The sequence below is a fragment of the Haematobia irritans genome, chromosome 5 (assembly GCF_050003625.1).
Source record: "Haematobia irritans isolate KBUSLIRL chromosome 5, ASM5000362v1, whole genome shotgun sequence".
NCBI lineage: Eukaryota > Metazoa > Arthropoda > Insecta > Diptera > Muscidae > Haematobia > Haematobia irritans.
Genome location: NC_134401.1, coordinates 22,752,989 through 22,764,261, shown reverse-complemented (window position 1 = coordinate 22,764,261; position 11,273 = coordinate 22,752,989). Strand labels below are relative to the sequence as shown.

The 11,273-nt window shown below is 27.4% G+C and overlaps 1 long non-coding RNA gene across 1 annotated transcript; it reads right to left on the bottom strand.

Annotated features, from left to right (window-relative positions):
- Positions 1-924: 924 nt before the first annotated feature.
- On the bottom strand, positions 925-10,122 carry LOC142238381 (uncharacterized). The gene is made up of 2 exons (XR_012722714.1): positions 9,437-10,122; positions 925-2,784 (listed from the first exon to the last, which is right to left on the bottom strand). It is a non-coding gene; the product is annotated as an uncharacterized LOC142238381 (long non-coding RNA).
- Positions 10,123-11,273: the final 1,151 nt, after the last annotated feature.

Here is an 11,273-nt window from a genome sequence, read left to right as displayed (position 1 = left end):
CCAGAAGCTAAACTTATGAACATATATATTTCTTCATATTTTTACTCACAAAAAATATATAAAAAAATTCAATAAAAATCATTAAAAATAAATTGAAATAAATTTAAATGTGTATATATGTTTTTTTCAAAACAAAAACAGAAATTTATAGTTAAAATTAAAATTTTGACAAATTGCATATAAAAATTTTGAAAAAAACTTTTATCTTTTTTTTAGGAAACTTGAATACCTTTTATTTTGTATGAAATATAAATGAAATGTAAAACTAATTTTTCTCCCAAAATGTGAAATGAAACATAATATTTAAGATTTTAAATATAATAAAAATTGTAAGAATATGTTGTTACAAAAAAATATTCAAATTTACTTTAAAAAAATATATAGAACCTCACTTTTTCAAACCAAGAATACAGAATTGAAAACAAGTTTTGGTTATAACATTAAAAAAAAAACTAAAACAAAAACAAAACAGAGTTCACCCTCTATTAGCATATATGCTGAAAAGTAAATTAATGCATATAAAATTAAATAAATTCAAAAGAAAATCAATAAACAAAAATTTATAGTGTACTCCAAAGTAGAAAATTTTGCTCTACCACTTAAATTTAGCCCTTTAATATAAAAATTTTCATATGGATGGTTTTTCTCTTAAGAACATCAATGTCTTTTTTTTTGAATAATATTCAAAAGTATGTACCTTCTATGTAACTTCTTGGTAAACACATTTAAAACCCCTTTTATTAAGAAAAGTGTAACTAGTGGACCAGTACACTATAAAATCATACGGGAAACAATAAATAAATACTCAAAAAATAAAATAAAACAAACCAAAAACTCTTTCCTAGAAAAACAAAAGCTTAAAAAATAGAAAAATTTTGTAAGGCACATGAATAAAAACAAAACAACAAATAAAAACAAAATATGTTAATGGTAGTAATTCTTTTTTTTTTTATTAAAACAAAATGAATTTAAAATAAATATCACAAAATGAAAATAAATGAATTTTTTTTTTAAATTATATATTATAAAAAATCATACAAAATTCGAAATTATAATAATTTTTTAAATTAAATAGAAAAAAAATTATATAAATGAAATTTCAGTTGTGAAACAGAAAGTATAAAATAATAAATAATATCAATTTAAAAAATAAATTAAAATAAAAACAATTAAAAAAGGCAGGCCAAATAGGAATTTAATTTTTTTTAAGGAAAAAAAAAATAGAAAATAAATAAATTCAATATTGTTATGAGAAAAAAAGGCATTCACGATCTACTTTAAGACAAATGTGGCTAAGGCTTTGGTAAAAGAAATGTGTTTTTGTTAATTTTAATAAAATTAAATAACGAAAATAATTCAAATTAAATAAAAAATAAAAAAGAATTTTTTTTGAAATTAAATTTAAAAAAAATCATAAAATAAAATTTTTGATGTGTTTGGGGGTAATTTTCCAATTTTTTTTAAATTGTATTAAATAATATTGAAATATTTTGTAATTTTTTTTTTACATTTTTGTAAAATTTTGTAAATATTTTGGGAAAACAGAAGTTATTGAGACAATTAATTCATAGAAAAAAAATAGAAGACCAAGATTATATAAGTATTTGCTTTTCAATTCCTATGGTCGACTTGGAAATTTATGAATTTGGAATTTTAGAATTTGAAAATTTTAAATAAACAAAATAAAAATAATAAAGTTTTTTTTTTTTGCTCGCGAACGCCTCTTACAAATTGTAGTTCATTTTCAAAATATAAAGCAACATAAAATATTAAAAACTAAAATTTAGAAAAAATTTCATATAACAAAAATAATTTGTTTGGACAGTAAAATATTGATATACAATCTTAAAACTAAAATTTTAAAGAAATTGGAATTTTAAAAATTTTTAAATTTTATAAGTAATAAAAACATTATATTTGTATACACATTATTTGATAGGAATAAAGAAAATTTCAAATTTTTGTTTTATTTTTTTTATATATAGGAAACAACACTTACTTTAAGTTAGCTGGTATATAAAAAATATTTAAAAGGAATTTGTTTTGGGTCAAATAGGGTATTTTTTGTATGGTTGATAACATGTTGACATGGAAAATTAAAAAAAAAAAAAAACAATCAAATATATAAGATTTTGAAATTTTAAATGATTTGTAAAAGAATATAAAATGGGATATTAAAAGTATATAATTTAAAAGATATATAAAAAATTCTCCATTATAAATATTGATTTTGAATGTGAATTATTTGAAATTTGTTTTCTTTGCTTACATGAAATCGTTATTAAAGCATTATCTTGTAGAAATAATGAATATTAGTAATTTTAAAATTATTTCAAAATATAATATTACTACAATATACATATCTATTTATTTGAAAAGTATATATATTTTTGTATTAAAAAAAATGTAAGTGATTTAGGAATAAATATGAATTGTAGAACTATTTCAAAATGTTGGAAAAAAAGATTCAAAAACACAAAAAAAATATATTTGGGTATAGTCCTGGTATAATATGTAATAGTATAAATTATAAAATTTAAATTCGTTAGATATATTAAAAAATACTATTTGAAACGTTCAATTGAAATTATTTATTTGAAAATATAATAAAATCGTTTTATATAAAGGTCCCATTTGGATGGACTTCAGTTAGTGAGGTAAAGAAAATGGAGGCCTTACTCTCTTATTCTTTTCAAAGGCATGACGTTAAAGCAAACGTGGTTGATTTAATTTCTCAAGCCCAAACCAAAAGTGGCTAATTTGTTCGTAGAATATAAAAGAAATCTGTAATAAAAATGGAGAAAAAATTTTTACATTAATAATTATTTTAAAATAAATTCAAATCATGATAAAAAAAAAATAAAATATAAAATTTAAAACAATGTAACAAAAATGGAGAAAAAAATTTTACATTAATAATTATTTTAAAATAAATTTAAATCATGATAAAAAAATAAAATATAAAATTTAAAAGAATGTAATAAAAATTGAGAAAAAAAAATTTACATTAATAATTATTTTAAAATAAATTCAAATCATGATAAAAAAAAATAAAATATAAAATTTAAAAGAATTTTATGTTTGGTGTATACAAAGTACCCAGCAAAAAAAAAGCATAATTGTAAGTTGATCCAAAAACACTTTAAACTTTAAAATACCTTCCAAAAATGTTCCCAAATATGTTCCAATTTTTTATAACTCGCTTTTTAATATTTTAATGGGTAACTTTCATATTTTTATACCCTGCGCCACACTGTGGAACAGGGTATTATAAGTTAGTGCATATGTTTGCAACACCCAGAAGGAGACGAGATAGACACAGGGTGTCTTTGGCAAAAATGCTCAGGGTGGGCTCCTGAGTCGATATAGCCATGTCCGTCTGTCCGTGAACACATTTTTGTAATCAAAGTCTAGGTCGCAGTTTTAGTCCAATCACAAGTATGTGTTATGGCTCAGAATAGATCCCTATTGATTTTGGAAGAAATCGGTTCAGATTTAGATATAGCTCCCATATATATATTTCGCCCGATATGGACTAATATGGTCCCAGAAGCCAGAGTTTTACCCCAATTTGGTTGAAATTTTGCACTAGGAGTAAAATTAGTAGCGTAGTCAAGTGTGCCAAATTTTATTGAAATCGGTTCAGATTTAGATATAGCTCCCATATATAGCTTTCGCCCGATTTACACTCATATGACCACAGAGGCCAATTTTTAACTCCGATTTAGTTGACATTTTGCACATGGAGTAGAATTAGCATTGTAGCTATGCGTGCCAAATTTGGTTGAAATCGATTCAGATTTAGATATAGCTCCCATATATATGTTTTTCTGATTTCGACAAAAATGGTCAAAATACCAACATTTTCCTTGTAAAATTGCCACTGCTTAGTAAGGAAAGTCTAAAGTCGGGCGGGGCCGACTATATTATACCCTGCACCACTTTGTAGATCTAAATTTTCGATACCATATCACATCCGTCAAATGTGTTGGGGGCTATATATAAAGGTTTGTCCCAAATACATACATTTAAATATCACTCGATCTGGATAGAATTTGAAAGACTTCTACAAAATCTATAGATTCAAAATTTAAGTCGGCTAAAGCACTAGGGTGGAACATAATTTTAGTAAAAACATATGGGAAACATTTAAATCTGAAGCAATTTTAAGGAAACTTCGCAAAAGTTTATTTATGATTTATCGCTCGATATATATGTATTAGAAGTTTAGGAATATTAGAGTCATTTTTACAACTTTTCGACTATTTTACAAGGATTTTACAAGGAAAATGTTGGTTTTTTGACCATTTTTGTCGAAATCAGAAAAACATATATATGGGAGCTATATCTAAATCTGAACCGATTTCAACCAAATTTGGCACGCATAGCTACAATGCTAATTCTACTCCCTGTGCAAAATTTCAACTAAATCGGAGCAAAAAATTGGCCTCTGTGGTCATATGAGTGTAAATCGGGCGAAAGCTATATATGGGAGCTATATCTAAATCTGAACCGATTTAAACCAAATTTGGCACGCATAGCTACAATGCTAATTCTACTCCCTGTGCAAAATTTCAACTAAATCGGAGCAAAAAATTGGCCTCTGTGGTCATTTGAGTGTAAATCGGGCGAAAGCTATATATGGGAGCTATATCTAAATCTGAACCGATTTGGCTGATATTTTGCAAGTTTTTCGAGACTCATAAAATATTCGGATGTACGGAATTAGAGGAAGATCGGTTGATATACACGACAATTATGACCAGATCGGTGAAAAATATATATGGCAGCTATATCTAAATCTGAACCGATTTTTTCCAAAATCAATAGGGATCGTCTTTGAGCCGAAACAGGACCCTGTACCAAATTATAGGACAATCGGACTAAAACTGCGAGCTGTACTTTGCACACAAAAATACATCAACAGACAGACAGACGGACAGACAGACAGACAGACGGACATCGCTAAATCGACTCAGAATTTAATTCTAAGACGATCGGTATACTAAACGATGGGTCTCAGACTTTTCCTTCTTGGCGTTACATACAAATGCACAAACTTATTATACCCTGTACCACAGTAGTGGTGAAGGGTATAAAAAAAACAATTTCCCGCCAAAAAAAATATTTCGCATAAGAAAATGTACAGCACATCAACCAGAAATATTTAATTCGTGGTAACTTCTTTAACATTCCATTATACCCAACAAGGACAGTTTCACATATCCCTTGTCGTCTTATAATAAATATTTATAAAACAACCCTTTACATTTTTATTGTTTGTGTCCTGAAGGACTACTAACTTTCAGGACATAAACACACACACGCAAAACATCCATCAAAGACCTCACGCAATTGTTTATTTTGATCTAACCTTGAAATACTCTTTTGTGCAATTTGCGGAAGCTTAAATGATATCCCTTATGGTACCGGGGCAAAAAAAACAAAATTTGCAGCTTTTTTTAAATTATGGGGCAAATGTGTTATTATTGTCCTTTGCCAAGGGTTGAAATGGAAATTTTAAACAAAGAACTTAAATGGCAGATGAGTTTTGTTTTTGCAAGTTTCTACGCACTCCTTTTTTGGCAGATGGCGGATATTATGGTGGTTATTGGACATCTGTTGGGCGTTAGAAAATTTTCAGAATTTTTTTTCCCCAAAAAACCGTTAGGGTGAAAATTTTCCGTGGTAATGGTAAATTTTCTCTGGGACAAAAATCAAATAAAAATATGAATAGCTTGTACTCAGCATATATTTTGAAGTAGAAATTTTTAGAAAATTTTCAATATTGGAGAAAAAGGATTTTTTATTTTTATTCATGAACGCCTGCCTGTCTATCATATAATGAATTCATAACCAATTTTGTTTTGAGCCTCGTGAAATAAAATTCTGCATTCTTTCCTAGTCCATATATAAAATATTAATTTTTATATTTTCACCTACACACAGAGAAGTAGTATGGTCACCTTAAACATGTTTCGAGAACATACCATTACATTTTCGAGGGATATATGGAACAATGTTTCGCATAAATATTCCCAGAAAAAAAGCGTCACCAAAAAAGTAATGAAAATGTTCTTTTTGGATCCGGAAGCGGTGCAAAATTGACGCAGAAGCGATGAATTTAACATGGCCTTGTCATGGGACGGAAGTTCTCCATTTCAACGGCCGGTGTGATCCGAATTCAATGTTTTGGATGTAAATTAAAAAGTTCTATGATATTTTGTCAAATAAATAATTTTTATACTTTTTTTTTTATAATTTTTAATGGATTCTAACGCTTTTCTGAAACGTTTGATCTCAAATATTTTCAAAAATTCACAATTTCACACAAATTGGATTTTGCATTTTGTTCGACAAAATTTAAATGATTTGTACCATTTTATGAATTCTTACTCCGTTTTTAACGTATTTCAAACAAAAAAAGTTAAAATTACCCATTAACGTGTTTTTAACGTATTTGAAACAAAAAAAAATTAAAATTACCCATTAAAAATATGAAAAAACATATTTTAAAAAATTTAATGAAAAGAACTTCCTGTGTAGTTAAAATAAAGAACATCGTTGGGAGTAGATCTTCTGGAAGCGCTTTTAAACTTGTGCCTTTGGAAGAAATTTTTTACTGGGTTGTTTTCTCGCCAAACATATGCAAAAAAATTTGGAGGCACAACTTTTAAAACACTTCCACAAATGCCCTCCCAAAAATGTCCTTTATTTTCACGACACAGGAAGTTCTTTTAATTAATTATTTTATATTTTTAATTTTTTGTTGTTTCATATAGCCTAAAAAACTGAGTAAAAATTAAGAATTAAATGGTGGAAGTTATTTAAAATTTTTTCGAAAATTTTTTAAACTCATTTTAGAAAAAATTGCGAATTTAATTTTTTATAATTTTATTTTTTTTTTTTTTGTTTCAAATAGCCTACAAAACTGAGTAAAACTTATGAATAAAATGGTGGAAGTTATTAAAAATTTGTCGAAAATTTTCTAAATTCATTTAAAAAAAATTGCGAATTTTTTAAAATATTTGGAGTCAAATATTCCAGACAAGCCTAAGAATGCATCACAAATTTTTTTGTCCCCATCCATAAAACTGAATTCGGATCACACTTTAAAAAGTGATTCAAATGCAGTGCAACGGCTATTGAAATGGTGAACATCTGTCCGCTTCTGCGCCAATTTTTACACCACTTCCGGATCCAAAAAGAATATTTTAATTTTTGGCGACATTTTTTTTTTTGCTGGGAAATTAAATCCGCGAAAATGTGACCTGATGCTTTTGGAACATGTTTGAGGGAATCATATTCCTTCTCTACATGTATACACGAATCTTTGGAAGGCTGGAACAATTAGAACAATTAAACAATTAAAATTTTTTAATTGAATCAAAAATCAATCACAAAAATTAATAGCACCAATAAATTTTTTAGTTGACCTTCAATTAATTTTTTAATTGATACTATCATTTCCGTGATTGAAGATATTTCAATTAAAAAATTAATTGGATCAATTAATTTCGTGATTGAATCAGAAAAATTTTTTGTGTGTGTCCTTAAAATACGAACGGAAATTGTTCGTAGGAAAGAAAACGCAATTCTCCGATTTAAAGTTGATAAAATTTTCCAAGAAGACTTCCGACTTGGGTGATTTGACCTAAATATGGGAATTTTGACTTAAAAGAAAATTCAGATGAGCAGTGATTAGTACTAGCTCTACAAAATTTGCACTATACTTTCCATCTTATTCAAATCTTTCGGAAATTCGATAATTTTTTGTATCTTGATCTTTTGAATAAAAGCCTTTTGATCGAAATTCGTTAATATAAAATTTTCTAAAATTAACCAAAATTTCCCAAGGGTTCATTATTATTATTATTTTTTTTTTTTTTTTGAGTGTGAGAGGTGATAATTCCCCGCTAAGAATCTCTTTGGTCCATTCAAAAAACAAAAGACGTCCCGCCGATTTCACAAACTAACCCAGCAAAAAAGAGGGGTCGCCACAAAAGCAGGAAAAATGTTATTTTTGGATCCGGAAGTGGTGCAAAATGGGTGCGGAAGCTATGAATTTAACATGGGCTTATCATAGGACAGATGATTTGCTGGGTAAGTGAATATTTTGTGAAAAATTTAAGAAAATTTAAAACCACATTTTTGATGTGCAATCAATACCAAAATACTTAGTTGAAGGTAAAAATCTTTGCATTCAAATAAATTTTTTTGAGTGTGGCCAAACCGTCTACAAAAGTCCGTTACGAATATAAATTACACGAGTGTACATTGTTTTTACAATAACATTACACAAAAAAATTTGTTTCTGATTCCATCACGAAATTAATTGATCCAATTATTTTTTAATTGAAATGTCTTCAATCACAGAAATGATAGTATCTATTAAAAAATTAATTGGATCAATTAAAAGATTAATTGATACAATTAATTTTTGTGATTGATTTTTGCTTTAATTAAAAAATTTGCTGAATCAATAAAATTTTTAATTGAATATTTTTTAAAACTCAATAAAAATTTTAATTGGAAAAATTTTCGTGAATTTTTTTTTTGTGATGTGAGGCTAAGTACTTATCCGACTAGCCATGAATCTTTGTATTTCATTGATCTTTTTCATGAATTTTCTCCCTCACACTATGTACATGGAAAAAAATTTCACGAAAATTATGATTTTTCCAATTAAAATTTTAATAGAGTTTTAAAAAATTTCAATTAAAAATTTAATCGATTCAGCAAATTTTTTAATTGAAACAAAAATCTATCACAAAATTAATAGTATCAAATAATTTTTTTATTAGATAATTTAATTTTTTAATTGACATTAAAGTAAATTTTTTAATTGATACTATCATTTCTGTGATTGAAGACATTGCAATTAAAAAATTAATTCGATCAATTAATTTTATGATTGAATTAGAAAAAAAAAATTGCGTGTGCAAAAAATCATCGATTCCACCGAAAAAAAATTGATTAATATGCACAATGGTAAAAGAAACATCTGCATACCACATTTTTTCCAAAAAAAATGTATGTGTGTTTTTCTTTTTTTTAATAGAGGTTGCATTTAAAAAACTACAGTATACAAATAAATAAATTTGATTTTAGTAGAGAATAGAGATATTTTTACATTACACAACTTTTTTTGTCAACATTACTTTCATCTCTGGTAATTTGTGTTTTTTTTTAATTTTTTCAATTTATGTTTTTTTTTTTAATTTCTTTTCAAAGTTTGTTTTTCAACTTTGACTGCACATTTCTGATATACCTTTAATATCTCCTACACATAATTTTCTGAATTTTCTAGCAAATGGTAAATTCCATACAGTATTATTTTCAGTACAAATTTTACAAACATTTTTCGAAAGTACTATGTTTTCTATATTATTTATAAAAATAAACATAAATTGTTTAATAAACTGTGGATACTTACTCAGAGTTTCAGCCCTTTATGGAAATGGAATTTTTGTGTTTTTCCATCAATGCCAAAGTGGAAAATGTAAAATTTGACATCGAGATATTTCACGACGAATTTTGATATAAATTTTCCTTGGTACAAAAAACTCATCAATTCAAATCGAATCTCGAAATTTTCAAAAAAACAGCAACAAAATTACAGAGACTCTTAATTTGGAATCTAAACAAAAACGGATTTGGATTTTGTATAAAATTTCAAATATCAGCGATGCAATTGATTGTGAGTCTTCTGTTAGTTGATTGAATTATGATTTCGTTGAGTGTAGTTGATTATTTAAATTGATTTCAATAGGAACAACAATTAAAGTCTATTATTTTTGATGATGATTTTGCAAATTTTGTTTTTTTTTCTATTACGAAACACTTTTTTGGAAATAAAATTTGATGATTATTTTGGAAGTGACCTCTTTCTTGCTTTTCTAAAGCCTCCCATTAAATGGGAGGCTTTTTGAGGACCACTCAAAATTTTGATGATATTTCTTCTGGATGAAAACTATTTGTTCGATGTTAACGTAATGATGTTGCAACTGACACTGCCATTCCAATGATTCTAAGCTGACCTTTTATAGTTGAAAATGACGCTGAATTATGAAAGAAGAAAACAAAAAAAAACCACCACCAAAAAGATCTTGCCTGGCACATAAATGTAGACTCTCAACGATTTACCACACATCGAACATTCTACAAATTGTTGATTTAGAATAAGAAACGACGCAATTTATATGCTAAGATAGGGTGTCTTGTTGATGAGTGATAGGAATTGAAGTGCATGAGTCATAGGTTTTTGGGTGAAATTATCCTACACAGAAAAAATTTTATCAAAATATTTCCAATTAATATTTTAATTGAATTTTCACAAATATTCAATTAAAAATTTAATTAATTCAACAAACTTTTCAATTGAAACATAAATCAATCACAAGAATTAATAATATCAATTAATGTTTGAATTGACTTCAGTGATCAATACTATCATTTCGGTGATTGAAGACATTTCAATTAAAAAATTAATTTCGTGATTGAATCCAAAAATCATTTTTTTTTGTGTGTAGACAAATTCTTTTTCATGGGTTAATCAAACAAACATTTGAGACTCAATTCTACGCTGAAGCCGTAATATTTCCAAGCCACCTTATTTGAAGTATCATCACCCAGAGTAATTTCTAGAAAATAAACTCTATAGAAAGGCTGATATGTGTTGCAACCAACTACAGGTTGCTATCATTTCTAAACTGCTCATCTGACAGCGGACACACACAAAGAAGGGATATGATACCTCAACCGCCACCGTGATGCAATGGTTAGCATGCCCGCCTTGCATACACAAGGTCGTGGGTTCGAACCCTGCTTCGACCGAAAACCAAAAAGTTTTTCAACGGTGGATTATCCCATCTCAGTAATGCTGGTGACATTTCTGAGGGTTTCAAAGCTTCTCTAAGTGGTTTCACTGCAATGTGGAACGCCGTTCTGACTCAGCTATAAAAAGGAGGTCCCTTGTCATTGAGCTTAACATGGAATCAGGTAGCGATCAGTGATAAGAGAGAAGTTCACCAATGTGGTATCCCAATGTACTGAATAGTCTAAGTGAGCCTGATACATCGGGCTGCCACCTAACTCAACCTAATCTAACCTCAAACATCCCAGTAAAAAAGTGTCCCCGAAAAGGATGTGAATCCGGAACAGCGTTACCACAATGAATTTTCATTTTGGACCAAAATTTTTCCAAAATGGGACCAAAATTCGTACCAGCGGACAATTTTTTCAAATTAAATTAATATAATTTAAAAATTTTT